Below are 15651 nucleotides of genomic sequence, written 5' to 3'. Positions count from 1 at the left end.
GCTAAAGAATACGTGAAATTATTACTGCAGTAATAAATCAAACACAGTGTTAATGCACAAATTAGCTGAATTCTAGAACAAGTCCATGACTTCCGCAATTATACCCAGGTCTTACCATTTGACTAATTCCTGTCTCATTTGTTCTGATAATCTAGATAATATACGAAACACACATTACTGTGCAGAGTATAGGCTACTGTGCTGTGCTTTAGCTGTAACGTTGGATCTCTGCACTTTTTCTATTAGATCTTAGAGCTGCATTTGACAGAATAAATCACATGACATTTTATAACACAGACTGGAACCTGTCATTGGCACTCCAGTATGACTCCACCATATGACCTCAATATTAAACATATAGCAGAAGCATCACCTTTCTAACAGTTTCAGAAAAAGTGAACAGCAGAACTAATGAAAACATTGTAAAAGTAAAATTCATGGCAGAATTGCATTAAATTGTCCAGGTGTACCTGATAAAATGACAAGTGAATGTACTTTCCTTTGAGCAGTGGTGTGTACATTATTTTCTGTAATGTCCTACCTTCAATTGGTTCTTTTTACATAGATTAGATAAGAATATGCCAATAAGTAAATGTAAAGAAGAACAGACAAAATTTAAATTTAAAAATGTTTTTTATTATTTTAATAGCGATTATTGGGAAATTACTTCTTGAGCTGAACAGTATCTGGCTCATATGCAATGTATTTCAGATATGAGGAGGAGTGTGGCATATGCAAGAATAAGATACTTAAAATGTCAATGCCTTCCCACTCAGCACCTTCGTTAGCTGGAAACGTACTCATTTAAAGCAGACTTGTGTTTGATATCACAGAATAACTTGAAATGTCACAAGAGAAGAAATGTTTCAGCTTTTTGAGCTTATGAATCCTAAATGTCTGATTCAAAGGGGCATTAGTAAAGCTAAAGCTTTATGATGAAACACTGCTTGGAGCTGTAGAATGCATGGAAAAGACAACAAAGATCAGTGTAACCGAAGCAGTAAAATAAATACAGGAAAGTGAAATGTATACATCGGATGTGTACTTTGGTTTTATAAAAGGTAGTATAATACAAACAAGGCACATATGAATATGTCAAGACCTTTATGCAGTTTTTTCCCTGACTGTAGATTCACTCTGGTGTTTAATTTTCAAACCATCACCATCATCAAACCAAGCGGTGAAACTCCAGTTTATCGTAGACCGTTTTCAGCTGGGTGTTTCCTGACATTTCTGGGAAATGTTCTACCTGCTGGAACAGAAACACAAGAGATGAGCCAATGCATGAAGAATGTAGGTGGGGGGGAGTTGTTTTCGCAGGAACTCAGCTGTAGCTGAGGAACTCAGCTGTAAAGATGTGAAGTGATACCAGATCTCTAAAATCCTCTAAATCAAAGAACATAAAACAGTGAAGTCAAAGTGTTTTTGAGTAGCACATTAAACCCCAAGATAAAAGGAGCTTTTTTCTTTCTCAGAGAACAGTATGTCATGTATCCACCCTATCTCTCCTTCAGAGGAGTCACTGCTGTCCTGGTGGCTGTGGCTCAATAGCTAGAGCAATTGACTGCCAATCATAGCAGTCGGTGGTTTGATTTCCGCTGCCACGTCACATGCCAAAGTGTCCTTGGGCAAGATACTGAACCCCAAGTTGTCCCCGGTGAGACAGGTCAGCTGCATAGCAGCTCTGCCATCAGTGTGTGTGTGAGTGTGACTGAGTGAATGAGATGCAGTGTAAAGTGCTTTGAGTACCAGTTAGATAGAAAAGTGCTATATAGGTGCAGACCATTTACCATTTGGTTTCCTCTCTCACTAGTCCCCTTCTCACATGGTCATTCAGTCGTTTTTGAGCACTGTTGTAAGTATCTTTTTGCATGTGCCACATTTCTTCCATTTCTTAATGATAATTTATTTTAAATTAATAATTGACTCTACTCCAAGAGATCCTGTATGTAACAAAATGTAATGTAATGTAAATGTAATGTAAACAAAATGATCAAATAATGACAAGTTATGAAATTATGAAGAGTGTTTAATTCATGGCTGTTTGTTTGTGGATGGACATTTGATATATAATGTACTGGAAGGTGTCGGCCCTGCTCAATAACAAAGGCACCACATGTCAGGTCAGATAAGACCAGGAGACAAGATATATTTACTTTGCAGGTGGACAACTGAGCAAACATCGCTAATGACCACGTTGCGCAGGAACACGATTACTGTTAAACATTATCGAGGGTGTAGTTGTGTGAGCAAGTACCAACCTGACTCTGTCTGTTTTCGTAGATATGTATATCAGTGTATTCAACTTCTGCCGCTGTGTACTCTGGTTCTGCAAAAATCAAAGTCAAAGTTGACTAACTAGCATTATTATAGAATAGGAACAACTCAAGACAAGGAAACATATAGTAATGTCTAATCAGTGTCTTGAACTTGGGACACAACCAGGAGAACTTCACCTGAGAGGCCAAATGAAGCCTAAATGACCATTGATTTCAAACTAAATCTGAATTAGAAGCATTAGAAGCCAGGGAATCTGACTACTGGGTCTTTATTTGTCAAACAAAGAATTATGCTTCAAAATGTTCTAAGTACCAATTGAAGTGTAAAGAACGTCTGTGTTGAGTGTGAACAATGACGCACATTCACTGGGGACTTATGGGGCCATAAGGCCATGCCAAGTGTAAAAGAGTGTGAAGCAGTTCTAAATAACAGCTGTGATGACAGCTGATGTCATGTATGCTCAGAGAAAGACTAGACATACAGAGTGACCTCACAACTGCCCTTGTACCTTCTTGAAAATAGTTAATTCAGTACATAGTTCATGAAAGATAGGAGTTCTCCCTGCATATTTGACATTCTCCCTGTTACTGTTTGCTCTACATGTGGGAGTTCACTGTGTCATCCAAAAATGCTAAAGTCCTGCTAAAAAGACTCCAAATATGAACATGATCCACAAACACAGACATCTTCTCTGCCTATGGAATGGGCGGCGTGCACATCTGGACACCATCGACGCTAAATAATATATCCAGGTATTAGAGCAGCATATAATGGTCTTGAATATTTCATCAGGACAGTGTAAAACTACACAATGTATCTATGACAACAGAAAGGGTTTGTAGTAGAAACTCCGACACACCAAAGACGAGCCAGGACAGCTGAGCCGTTAGAATTCGAATACTCTAGAATAAGGCGTCTCCAAAAATTCCAGCAGCTGTCTCCTCAGTTTCAAGATGTTTACCGGCTGTTGTTAACAGTAGAGAGGCTGCTACACTGTGGTAAACTTGGTCCAAACATGGTAAACACAACAAGTTATTCCCTCTACTATTTCTAAAACATGCTTGCTAACAACTTGTAAATAGCACACAGACCTTCAACGTTATTGGCTATTTAACAAATCATCAGGGATTTAGATGAAAAGATGAGACACAGTACAGCCTCTAGGTTCAATGACTTATCTCTTCTCATAATATGACTTTATAAGATGCTAATGTTCATTCACAATTAGTGTCTCCATAGTAACACTATTTGCATCATGTACTCTTTATAGCTAGAGATGCTGTGGTTGCTCCCATGTAAGATCCTGTGGAGACAAATACACACACCTCATATTTACAAATGATCATATAAGTAAAGGGGAAGAATAAATACTCTTCTCACTGTTACAACAACAGTTACTGGTGTCTTAGTGACAGTTTGCAGATTTAAAAAGAGCAGTAAAATACTGTTCACTTCCACACTGTGTGGTATCTTGGAATATTATTCTTCCTGTATGAGTCAGGTTGAAGCAGGAAGCATCTGCTGCTTTTTATCAGCCTCCTCTGTTTATTTGAAACTGCCATCCTGAGTGATATGGCACAGTGACACTGGCCGTATGTTCTGAATGTTTGTCTTACCCACTGGGGGACCTTTATACTTTCAGTTTTATTTACATCATTTGGGGAACGTATGCCAATCTGGAGTTTCGCACAGCTCTGTTATGAAAACAGCACTAGCACTATACCCTTGGGTTATGTTGTTCTCTAGGATATTATAGAACATTTCTAGCATTAGAGCAAAAGCCCAAAAGGCTGTGCATCATTATACCAGAATGTTGGCTACATACTAGGTGGGATTTGAGAATTTCTTTTTCAGCTATGCAAGTCACAAGCAGGGAGGGGACAAGGCCGAATACAGTGAAAGCCCAGGGGGCTGTGGCTAGTTCATAAAATCTTTGGTTACAGTGCATAACCACCATTTTGACTCTAAGAACATTTATTCTAAAACTGGAATTACTGTAGCCCCCTACTGCACATACCACAATATGCTGCTAATAGCATCAGCCGAACATCACATTTCCACAACCTCAACAGCGTATTTACTTTTCAAAAATCTATTATACAGACAACAGCTAAATGAAAGAGGAGACCCAGTCAATACAGCACATGACGGGCTGAAAATGTGAGTGATATAATATACACTGCCCGTCCAAATAAAAGTTACCACCTGGATTTAACTAGGCAAATAGGTAAGAGCCTCCCACTGGATAATTACTGCATGATTATTGTGTTTCAGCTGGTACCTAGTGATTTAACCCTAACTGAAGCAGTGAGTAGCTTCTCATTTCTTAAACAACCATGTCAGGTGTAGCAACGTTATGTGTCCAAAGAATAAGGTCAGCTGACTACCTGAAAATACTGAATGACCAGGGTATTCTATCAGTGGATTTTTTCTTCAGACATGTTCCAAGATGACAATGCCAGGAATCATTTGGCCTAAATTGTGAAAGAGTGATTCAGGGAACATGACACATCATTTGCACACATGGTTTGGTCACCACAGACCTAAGAGTCCAGACATTAACCTGATTAGAATTCTTTAGGATGTGCTGGAGAAGACTCTCCCATAATGAATACAACATATGAGATAAAAATAAATGCAATAAATGCATCCACGTCCAATAACATTTGCATTTGAAATGATTCTTTTAAAATTATCATGAAGATTTGAAGAGTTACAACATGGCAAAGTCTAAGAAAGTAGAGTGAAATTTAAACAGAAATACCTGCCTTGTGTTGTTGTGGTTGGCTTCTTGGGGAGACACTTCTGCTTAATAATACAGGCAGCAAGTAAAATGATTGCAGCAGATACAACGGGGATTACAACTCCAATTACATCTGTCAAACAAAAAACAAAAAACTAAACAAAAACAATCAGCAACATTGAACAAATAAATTATATATTTTTGAAAACTGTTGATCTTACGATGTCTTGGTTCCTGGATGTCGCTCCTGCTTGTGTGCTTTTGTCCACAGGACGTCTTCACGTTGACATTAAGAGTCTTATTTTCCAGCAGGGTTGGCAGCCACACATCTGTAAGAGGAGTTGTAGTCCTGCTCGTGCACAGTGAGAGACAGAGAGAGAGCAGAGCTGTTCTGCTTCACTGTCTCCTCGTCTTTGTACCATGACAGTGTCGTCTCTTCAGCTTTTTCCACAACACACAGCAGGATGCAGCTCTCAGAGCTCACACTCAGTGTGTTCACTGTAGGAGCTGATACAGAGTCTGGACAGGAAATGAATGGAGATGAGACAAAAGTTGGACAACAAACTGGGCTGGACAGAGAACTCAGCACTTTCTGTCTGTGTTGAGAACAACTGTAATGAGGCAAAACAATTTCCCTCTGGGATTAATACAGCTTTTTGAATCTTTAATGAAGGCAGAGCTCGTACTTGCTGCATTGTTGGCAGAAAATAAACCCACACGTGTGACATCAGCTTTATGTTTATCGTTCCACACATCCAACTGCTTCAAAGAAATAATAAGAAGTGAAGTGACTGTACCATCACAAGCTTCTGCTAAACAGAGCTGTTGTTCAGCATCAACAAGATGCTGCCGCCTGAGTGAGCACCCAGCTTTCTCATTTGGCTATAATAAGCAATCTATTGTTAACTGCATATCGTCTATGCTTAAAACAAGATCTGGTTCTAGGTTTAATCTTGCATTGCTTTACGGGAATTAACCTCCCACCTGTTTGTTCCGCTCACTTGTGCACTGCGGGCTGCGCTTAGCACAAACACGTAAAGTCAAAAAAGGCTTGTCTATCTATCTGTCAACAGGAACCATGTCAATTGCTGTGACCTCACTCTTTAAATACTGAAAAAACAGATTGCTATTAAAATAATAATTGTTAATGAGTCCTAAATCTTAAGTTCAAGTCCCAAGTATGTGTGTAAGCAGCTTCAACTAAGATTAATCTCTGTCATATGGCTCCATGACATTAATGATTGGCTTCCACCTTCTCAGTGGAAACTTATAAAGCTTCACATATTTCACCTAAGAAGAATTAAGCTTGGAAAAACATATGTGTGCAGTGTAAGTAAATATTTTTGTATTATATTTAACTCTCCACTGAAGCTCGATCATTTTTAATAAAAATAGACCTGCTGTGTTTTGTGGCTACACTAATTCATCAAAGTACAATATTTCTCTAGTTGAGTGCATCAACTTTATACACATTTCATGTATTTCAGTCAGACTTTAATTTGTGCTTTAATTTGACCACAGTTTTGCAGTAAGCAGGAAACTACTCCATGGTTGGGTCAGGCAGCACTTCTAGAGAAGTTATGGGGTTATGGAGCTAGAATGACATCTACATACACTGGTAAGTGCAGTCAACCGTAAGAAGAAAAGTAACTTACCGAACACTGTGAGTTGATAGTTCCTAATGAAAACTTTTCCTTTTTTGGAATCAACTGTATAGATTCTTGTGTCGTTCCTCTGCAGATCTGTGAGTGTAAAGAGTCCTGTGTTTCTGTTCCACGTTAGTTTGTTCTTATAAATTTCCTCTAGCTATCTGGGGTTTCTCTTCATTCACCATAGCTATAATCTTTCCTCCATAAGAAAGAAATCCAAACTCCAGCACAGGATCAGGTAGAGTGATGTTTCCTCCCACAGTCCCTGTCAGGTTCTTCACCTCCTCCGAAGCAGATATGATTATTACTGTAAAATGCAGAATCAACAAACTGTTAATATATATAAACAATGTGTAGCTGACTCATTGACAATGATTACATAGCTCAGAAGAGTCCAGGAGTCAGTATGATCCAAACATTTTCTCTCCCTCTGATCAACATTTACAATAAAAGCAGATCAGAAATACAGTATGTTAAAGAAGTTAATCAGATAAACCATTCCTGCTCAGCTAAAACTGATGTAATAACCTGCACTCTAGTTTAAATAGTTGACGTCTCTGTTACACCAACATAAGCACCACACATAATGTGACTGTAAATACCATTATTAGCCAGCAGCTATTCCCAGGTTTTCTTCTAGTTCAGCTGTTTAAGACCTATTTTTGGTTTATTATTGTTAGTTGCTTATTTACATTAAGATAAAGAAAAACTGAAAAAAAACAAAAGAAACCAAAAACAATGAGCTGAATGAGTGCTCCACAGAGCTGAGGGGAACCTCAGCCTTCCCTGTTAAAAATTCTTCTTCAGCAACTCTTCCTAATACTGCTGAACTTTTGTTGATAGTGTACAAAAACAATAAAACAAAACAAAAAAATACCTCTGTTCTGCTTATTCTTCTGTTGGTGACTTTGTGACTTTTCTTCCTATTTTAATCTTTTGTCATTTTGTTTCTCCCACAGTGTACTGCCATGTTGTTAATGTTAATGTTACTAATCTGAATATAAATCAGTCTATTAATATATATTACTACAGCTCCACTTTACCAACACTACAACTAGGAAGATTCAGCAGAGAGTTGCCCACAGCGCCTGCAGACTTCCCAGCTCCATTAGTGCTCAGACATTTGAGGGATCTTGTTCTATCTTTGTAATTAATTTGAGCTGCTGATAATTAACTATAGTTTATACTGGACTGGACTGGAGTCTAACCTCTGTTGGTACTCCTACGGTTTCCTGTGACTCAGAGGACACTATTAGAGGTTGTGTTCAGTAAGCAGCTGTGTTTCCAGTAATAATAAACAGACAAGTGGAAAAATACAGCACTGCTTTATCAGCGTGTTGTCCTTAACAGACACAGCCTAGGCTGTTTCCACTGTTTAGTTACTGTTCCTACCAACCTGCCCAGCGTTTCGTCTGCTGCATGTTCCTCTTTCCACTCACACCAACCGCTCAAGGCAGATGACCTCCCACCCTCAGCCTGGTTTGGTAGAGGGGGTTTTACACTCCACTGTCGCCTATTGAAGTTATATTTGTTGGCTATAATTCTGTAAGGTTTCACTTTACTATGTGAAGTGCCTTCAGGTCATTTTGGTGAGATTAAATGCATTAAACCACCAGTGTGGGCATGTTTCAGCAGGATTTAGAAAAGCTGTCATGTTTTTAGGCTCAGTTATTGTTTTACTACAGCACAGTCATCACAATGCTGCTGCACTAACATTATAAAGATAATATATAAAAGAACATATGGACTAGATACTGAGGGAAAACAGTTCAGTCTGCTGCTGTTTGTTTTCAATGTGTCTCTAACGGATTTAGCAAAGTCTAAAAGCTCAAATGCTCAAAGGATCACACAGAATTTGACTTAGAGTCTCCGTCTCACAGTCCACACACTAACCTGAGAACAAGAACACTGTCCTCCTCACTGTCTCCGTCTCACAGTCCACACACTAACCTGAGAACAAGAACACTGTCCTCCTCACTGTCTCCGTCTCACAGTCCACACACTAACCTGAGAACAAGAACACTGTCCTCTTCACTGTCTCCGTCTCACAGTCCACACACTAACCTGAGAACAAGAACACTGTCCTCTTCACTGTCTCCGTCTCACAGTCCACACACTAACCTGAGAACAAGAACACTGTCCTCCTCACTGTCTCCGTCTCACAGTTCACACACTAACCTGAGAACAAGAACACTGTCCTCCTCACTGTCTCCGTCTCACAGTCCACACACTAACCTGAGAACAAGAACACTGTCCTCTTCACTGTCTCCGTCTCACAGTTCACACACTAACCTGAGAACAAGAACACTGTCCTCCTCACTGTCTCCGTCTCACAGTCCACACACTAACCTGAGAACAAGAACACTGTCCTCTTCACTGTCTCCGTCTCACAGTCCACACATTAACCTGAGAACAAGAACACTGTCCTCCTCACTGTCTCCGTCTCACAGTCCACACACTAACCTGAGAACAAGAACACTGTCCTCCTCACTGTCTCCGTCTCACAGTCCACACACTAACCTGAGAACAAGAACACTGTCCTCCTCACTGTCTCCGTCTCACAGTCCACACACTAACCTGAGAACAAGAACACTGTCCTCCTCACTGTCTCCGTCTCACAGTCCACACACTAACCTGAGAACAAGAACACTGTCCTCCTCACTGTCTCCGTCTCACAGTCCACACACTAACCTGAGAACAAGAACACTGTCCTCCTCACTGTCTCCGTCTCACAGTCCACACACTAACCTGAGAACAAGAACACTGTCCTCTTCACTGTCTCCGTCTCACAGTCCACACACTAACCTGAGAACAAGAACACTGTCCTCTTCACTGTCTCCGTCTCACAGTTCACACACTAACCTGAGAACAAGAACACTGTCCTCTTCACTGTCTCCGTCTCACAGTCCACACACTAACCTGAGAACAAGAACACTGTCCTCTTCACTGTCTCCGTCTCACAGTCCACACACTAACCTGAGAACAAGAACACTGTCCTCTTCACTGTCTCCGTCTCACAGTCCACACACTAACCTGAGAACAAGAACACTGTCCTCCTCACTGTCTCCGTCTCACAGTCCACACACTAACCTGAGAACAAGAACACTGTCCTCCTCACTGTCTCCGTCTCACAGTCCACACACTAACCTGAGAACAAGAACACTGTCCTCTTCACTGTCTCCGTCTCACAGTCCACACACTAACCTGACAACAAGAACACTGTCCTCCTCACTGTCTCCGTCTCACAGTCCACACACTAACCTGAGAACAAGAACACTGTCCTCCTCACTGTCTCCGTCTCACAGTCCACACACTAACCTGAGAACAAGAACACTGTCCTCTTCACTGTCTCCGTCTCACAGTCCACACACTAACCTGAGAACAAGAACACTGTCCTCTTCACTGTCTCCGTCTCACAGTCCACACACTAACCTGAGAACAAGAACACTGTCCTCCTCACTGTCTCCGTCTCACAGTCCACACACTAACCTGAGAACAAGAACACTGTCCTCTTCACTGTCTCCGTCTCACAGTCCACACACTAACCTGAGAACAAGAACACTGTCCTCCTCACTGTCTCCGTCTCACAGTCCACACACTAACCTGACAACAAGAACACTGTCCTCCTCACTGTCTCCGTCTCACAGTCCACACACTAACCTGACAACAAGAACACTGTCCTCCTCACTGTCTCCGTCTCACAGTCCACACACTAACCTGACAACAAGAACACTGTCCTCCTCACTGTCTCCGTCTCACAGTCCACACACTAACCTGAGAACAAGAACACTGTCCTCCTCACTGTCTCCGTCTCACAGTCCACACACTAACCTGACAACAAGAACACTGTCCTCCTCACTGTCTCCGTCTCACAGTCCACACACTAACCTGAGAACAAGAACACTGTCCTCCTCACTGTCTCCGTCTCACAGTCCACACACTAACCTGACAACAAGAACACTGTCCTCCTCACTGTCTCCGTCTCACAGTCCACACACTAACCTGAGAACAAGAACACTGTCCTCCTCACTGTCTCCGTCTCACAGTCCACACACTAACCTGAGAACAAGAACACTGTCCTCCTCACTGTCTCCGTCTCACAGTCCACACACTAACCTGAGAACAAGAACACTGTCCTCTTCACTGTCTCCGTCTCACAGTCCACACACTAACCTGAGAACAAGAACACTGTCCTCCTCACTGTCTCCGTCTCACAGTCCACACACTAACCTGAGAACAAGAACACTGTCCTCCTCACTGTCTCCGTCTCACAGTCCACACACTAACCTGAGAACAAGAACACTGTCCTCCTCACTGTCTCCGTCTCACAGTCCACACACTAACCTGAGAACAAGAACACTGTCCTCTTCACTGTCTCCGTCTCACAGTCCACACATTAACCTGAGAACAAGAACACTGTCCTCCTCACTGTCTCCGTCTCACAGTTCACACACTAACCTGAGAACAAGAACACTGTCCTCTTCACTGTCTCCGTCTCACAGTCCACACACTAACCTGAGAACAAGAACACTGTCCTCTTCACTGTCTCCGTCTCACAGTCCACACACTAACCTGACAACAAGAACACTGTCCTCTTCACTGTCTCCGTCTCACAGTTCACACACTAACCTGAGAACAAGAACACTGTCCTCTTCACTGTCTCCGTCTCACAGTCCACACACTAACCTGAGAACAAGAACACTGTCCTCCTCACTGTCTCCGTCTCACAGTCCACACACTAACCTGAGAACAAGAACACTGTCCTCTTCACTGTCTCCGTCTCACAGTCCACACACTAACCTGAGAACAAGAACACTGTCCTCTTCACTGTCTCCGTCTCACAGTCCACACACTAACCTGAGAACAAGAACACTGTCCTCTTCACTGTCTCCATCTCGTCTACATGGAGACGTGCGTCGTTGGAAAAGTGCCGTTCATGCGCATTTCTCTCCACTGAAGCGATAGTTTCTCATCCACTCTGGCTTTCACAAAAAAACAAAACAAAAAACAAAAAACAGCTAAAAATGTACGAATTACGACGAGAAACAAATGTTTGAGTATTGTTGAGTGTTTACGAGGAAACACAACTATCCAGCCCTCGAAAAGAGGAGGAGGAGGGACCTGGACTGAACTACACGATCCAGCTCTGACTCCACTGTAATAAGAAGATGAGGAAGCTGTCCAACTCTTATCATAGTATTTTATTGTATATTACTACAAGTATTTCTCTCTTTCGGTTGTTTACCTGACTTTGATTAATGACTGTTTACCTGTGGTATCAACAGGAAAAGCTACTGATAACACTCTTAATGTACATGTTGACGACTTATTCTTAACCTAACAGGAAAAGGAACAGTAGGATGAATGGTTAGCTCCAAACCATCCAAGCTGTCAGAAATAAAACTAGTTATAACTAACTGAAACTACTGACTACTACTGAGGTATATGCCTGACATTAGCAGTATAATATGTTATATGTAAGTAAAACCACTCTCAGGACAGTTTAGGCCGTGATGAGAGCTCTGACAGTTTGTTAACAGCATTTAAAGGATTTTAGGATCATGAGGACAAATATTCTGTGGTGTAATGAGAGAAAACTAAACAGTTTGGCCTGAACTCTTGGACTGATGACTGCTGTCAAAACCAGATCACAAATACCTAACAACAACTAAAGCCTGATTGCTGTGAGGGAGTGTGTGTTCTTCTGGTTGAAACTTGTGTTATGCTGAAGACATAACCACAAACCTTTTCCTGTCATGCTGAAATGCAGAATGTTTAGTTACCTAATGAGCCGTCTGTATTTTTGTCCAGCTATATGGTCGACCACAGCTCGACATACATGAGGCCAAACACGCTACATCTTCAGCCCACATCATCACTCGGAGCTCGCTCTCCCTTCTTAAAAGAAAAAAAAAAAAAAGACCACAAACAATGTTTTGTGTCTCACAGCGTGCAGCATGTGTGTCAGACTTTTAACTCTAAAGGTGTTAATAGAATGAGTTTAACTGTGAAATCACTGCATTCGAGGCTATTACATAGAAATTACTGCATTACAGCATTGTGGGATAGAAAATTATCAGTAACACCAGTAACGCCCAGACTTCCTAGTTGCACAACAATCCTTCTTGATCAAGCAGGATTTACTGGAGTATTTCCATTTCAAACTACTTTTCTCCTTTAACCATTTTTTTGCAGCTCTTGTTATTAGTTACTAAACCTTTTCAGTTCTGCGGTTCCAAGATGGTGGAATGACCTACATGCATACACACCTGGAGGCTGTTTGATACAAATACAGTCTAATCTGTTAACCACTGAGCAGCTTGGAGGGAGAAACAGAGGACATGAAAACCAGCCTGACACCAGAGAGGACAAAACCTTTATCGCAGTTGTCATTACTGTCCTTGTTCCACACCAAGTTGCTATTAGTAAGTTATAAGTTATTTTTATTAAATTGATACAAAGTTTGCTTTCTGTAACTTTCACCTTTAAAAGTTTGGCAAACAACAACAATCGATGCTCTTGAACAATGATGTTGTCAACAGCATCAAATTCAGTGTTATTACTTTCAGTAAACTTAAGAGCATGTACTATTGTACTTCAACTAGAGCAAAGAATTTGAAATTGTAGGCGGAGTATTTTAATATTTATACTTTCACTTTTATTTGAGTATTGGGTTTGTATACTTCTAATACCCTTGACTACACATTATATGCAGTATACATACATATACAGGTATACAGGTACAAAACCTGTTAGTAAAAGTGGAAATGGGCTTCTAAAAGGGAAATTGTTTCTCCCACTCTGTGAACATGAGCAAAAGCTCAGTGACCTTATTGTATTAAACATGAATGTCCTAAAAAAGAGGCTGTTGTTCTCATTGTTCTCTCTAAAGCTTAGTGGAAGATAGTACAGTATCTACCTACACTGGCGGTATACGTCATTTCTCTGTTATTTTCCGCCTGCAGACATGTGTACTTTTCATATGAAGAGTGATGCTCTGGGAAAGTACAGTACATCCTGCTGCTGATCAAACAGCAGGTTATATACTGCTTGATAACATGCTGGGACCAACTGCTAACTGACACCAGACTAAAAAGGAAGAGGAAGCACAAGCACCCTTAGAAACTGGGTGAAGTAGACACATGCATGCACACAGAATAACTGATATGACAACCTTTTTTTTGGTTGAGCTTCAACTTTTTTTATGCACAGCTAGTGACCTGTAAGTTCGCTGCTATTGTGAGGACCTGTAAAAACAATACAAACGTGGGCTTGTAATGGCGGTAATCTGTAATCACACACACACTAACACACACACACACACAATGCTTCTTTATCAAGAGCATGGTAAACTGTCAGCCACAGATACTGGACATACATACTAACTAATGCTAATGCTTTGGGGAGGAGCTTAAATTACTTCTGTTCTTCGTACTGGACCATGTTACTGCACAAACAAGATGTCAAATACAGTGATATGATATTCTAGTCATAAAAAGTCATAAACTTCATGCTTTAAATTACCTTTAGCAGTGGAGCTCCACTGCTATGATTTAGTGGGGGTTTGGGGGTAGTGCCTTTTTGTCATAATTGATCTCAGATACCAATATTGATCATCCACTACTCCATCTTTGTTCATCTTTCCACAGTCTTTGTTTTCTCACTTTACACTGCTACAGTCTGTGCCAATTACTAAATTATTATTATTATTATTATTATTATTATTATTTTAAAGTGCTAATTACTGTTTTCAGAGTTTTAGAACCAAAGCATTAATAATACCTGCCTTGCATCTGTAACTTGGGCGTACTTAAGCTCTTAATGTGAGGTGAGCCACAATGTGGACAGCTAGTGCAATAAAGTTACTGCATGGAGCATTACTACAACATCAAAACATGCAAATATGGTTGATTCCAAAAACACCATGACCTCAGCAGGCATCCAGAATTCATGTACAAGTTAAAACATGATTAGATGCATGGTTGTTGAACTGGATCATGGTGCTGAGATGTGTCTGTCTAATTATTAATATTAATTATGCATTTAGCCTTTATTGGATAGTTTGACAGTAGAGAGGCAGACAGGAAACATGCAACAGCTTAACATTAAAAACCCAGGCACACTTGATCTGGGGACGTTGCAGCAACGTGCCATGTACCTAAACCCTGAGGCTACCAGGCTCGTGCAGCTAAACATTTGCTTAAGCAAATTGTGTTGAGGCTTGTTTTGACTGTAATGTGTTGCTGCAGTATGATGAAGTTAGGACTCCGCTCTCACTGGGCTTCACATGGAAATGTATGGGGCTTTAAGTGTTTTTGTGTCACACAGTGGTAAGGGCAGTCAGAAGAACTGCTGTTGTTATTTGTACACCTTTTAAAAAGAAGGGCCAGCTCTTAGTGCTGCTTTAAAGACAGAAAGCATCATCAGGCTGTAATTTTACAGTTTTTGTTTCACTGCACACAGAGTTTAAAGGTCCAGCAAACAAAACTGAACAGGAAACATTAGCAGAACAAAGACTGTGAGGTGTGTGGATGTCCTGTTTTTGTGACGCTCATCCTGGTCTGTGGTGATGGGAGTGGCTTCTAGACGACTAGCACTGTTCTAAAACAAAATGTTTGCGACGTAGTAGAGGTAAAGTAAAAACTTCTTTACTAAAATATTTAAGTATACTGTGAGGAGTAAGGGAACTGACAATTCCTTGTCCTTAGGAGAAACTGTAAGAATGCAAAACAATTTCCCTCTAGGATTAATCAAGTTTATTAAATCTCATCTAAAATCTAAATGTATACATATTTGTGTATGTATGTTTAAATATTTCTGTAGTGTTTAGTCGAGTTAAAAGATTATTCATGTATCATTTTGCAGCAGGACTTTGTGTGGTGTGGAATGTATTAATGCAGCATTTTAACACACTGATGTCAGACAGGAAGCTGCCTTAGTGGGACTCTGGAAGTTGATTTGACTTGGAGACCATCCTTT

At 40.7% G+C, this 15651-nt stretch overlaps 1 pseudogene; it reads right to left on the bottom strand.

Annotated features, from left to right (window-relative positions):
• Positions 1 to 614: 614 nt before the first annotated feature.
• On the bottom strand, positions 615 to 11826 carry LOC113162077 (annotated as a pseudogene).
• Between the last annotated feature and the right edge of the window lie 3825 nt (positions 11827 to 15651).

The sequence above is a fragment of the Anabas testudineus genome, chromosome 1 (assembly GCF_900324465.2).
Source record: "Anabas testudineus chromosome 1, fAnaTes1.2, whole genome shotgun sequence".
NCBI classification, from domain to species: Eukaryota; Metazoa; Chordata; class Actinopteri; order Anabantiformes; family Anabantidae; genus Anabas; species Anabas testudineus.
Note: the sequence above shows the minus strand (reverse complement) of the source record. Positions and strands in the feature narration are given on the sequence as shown.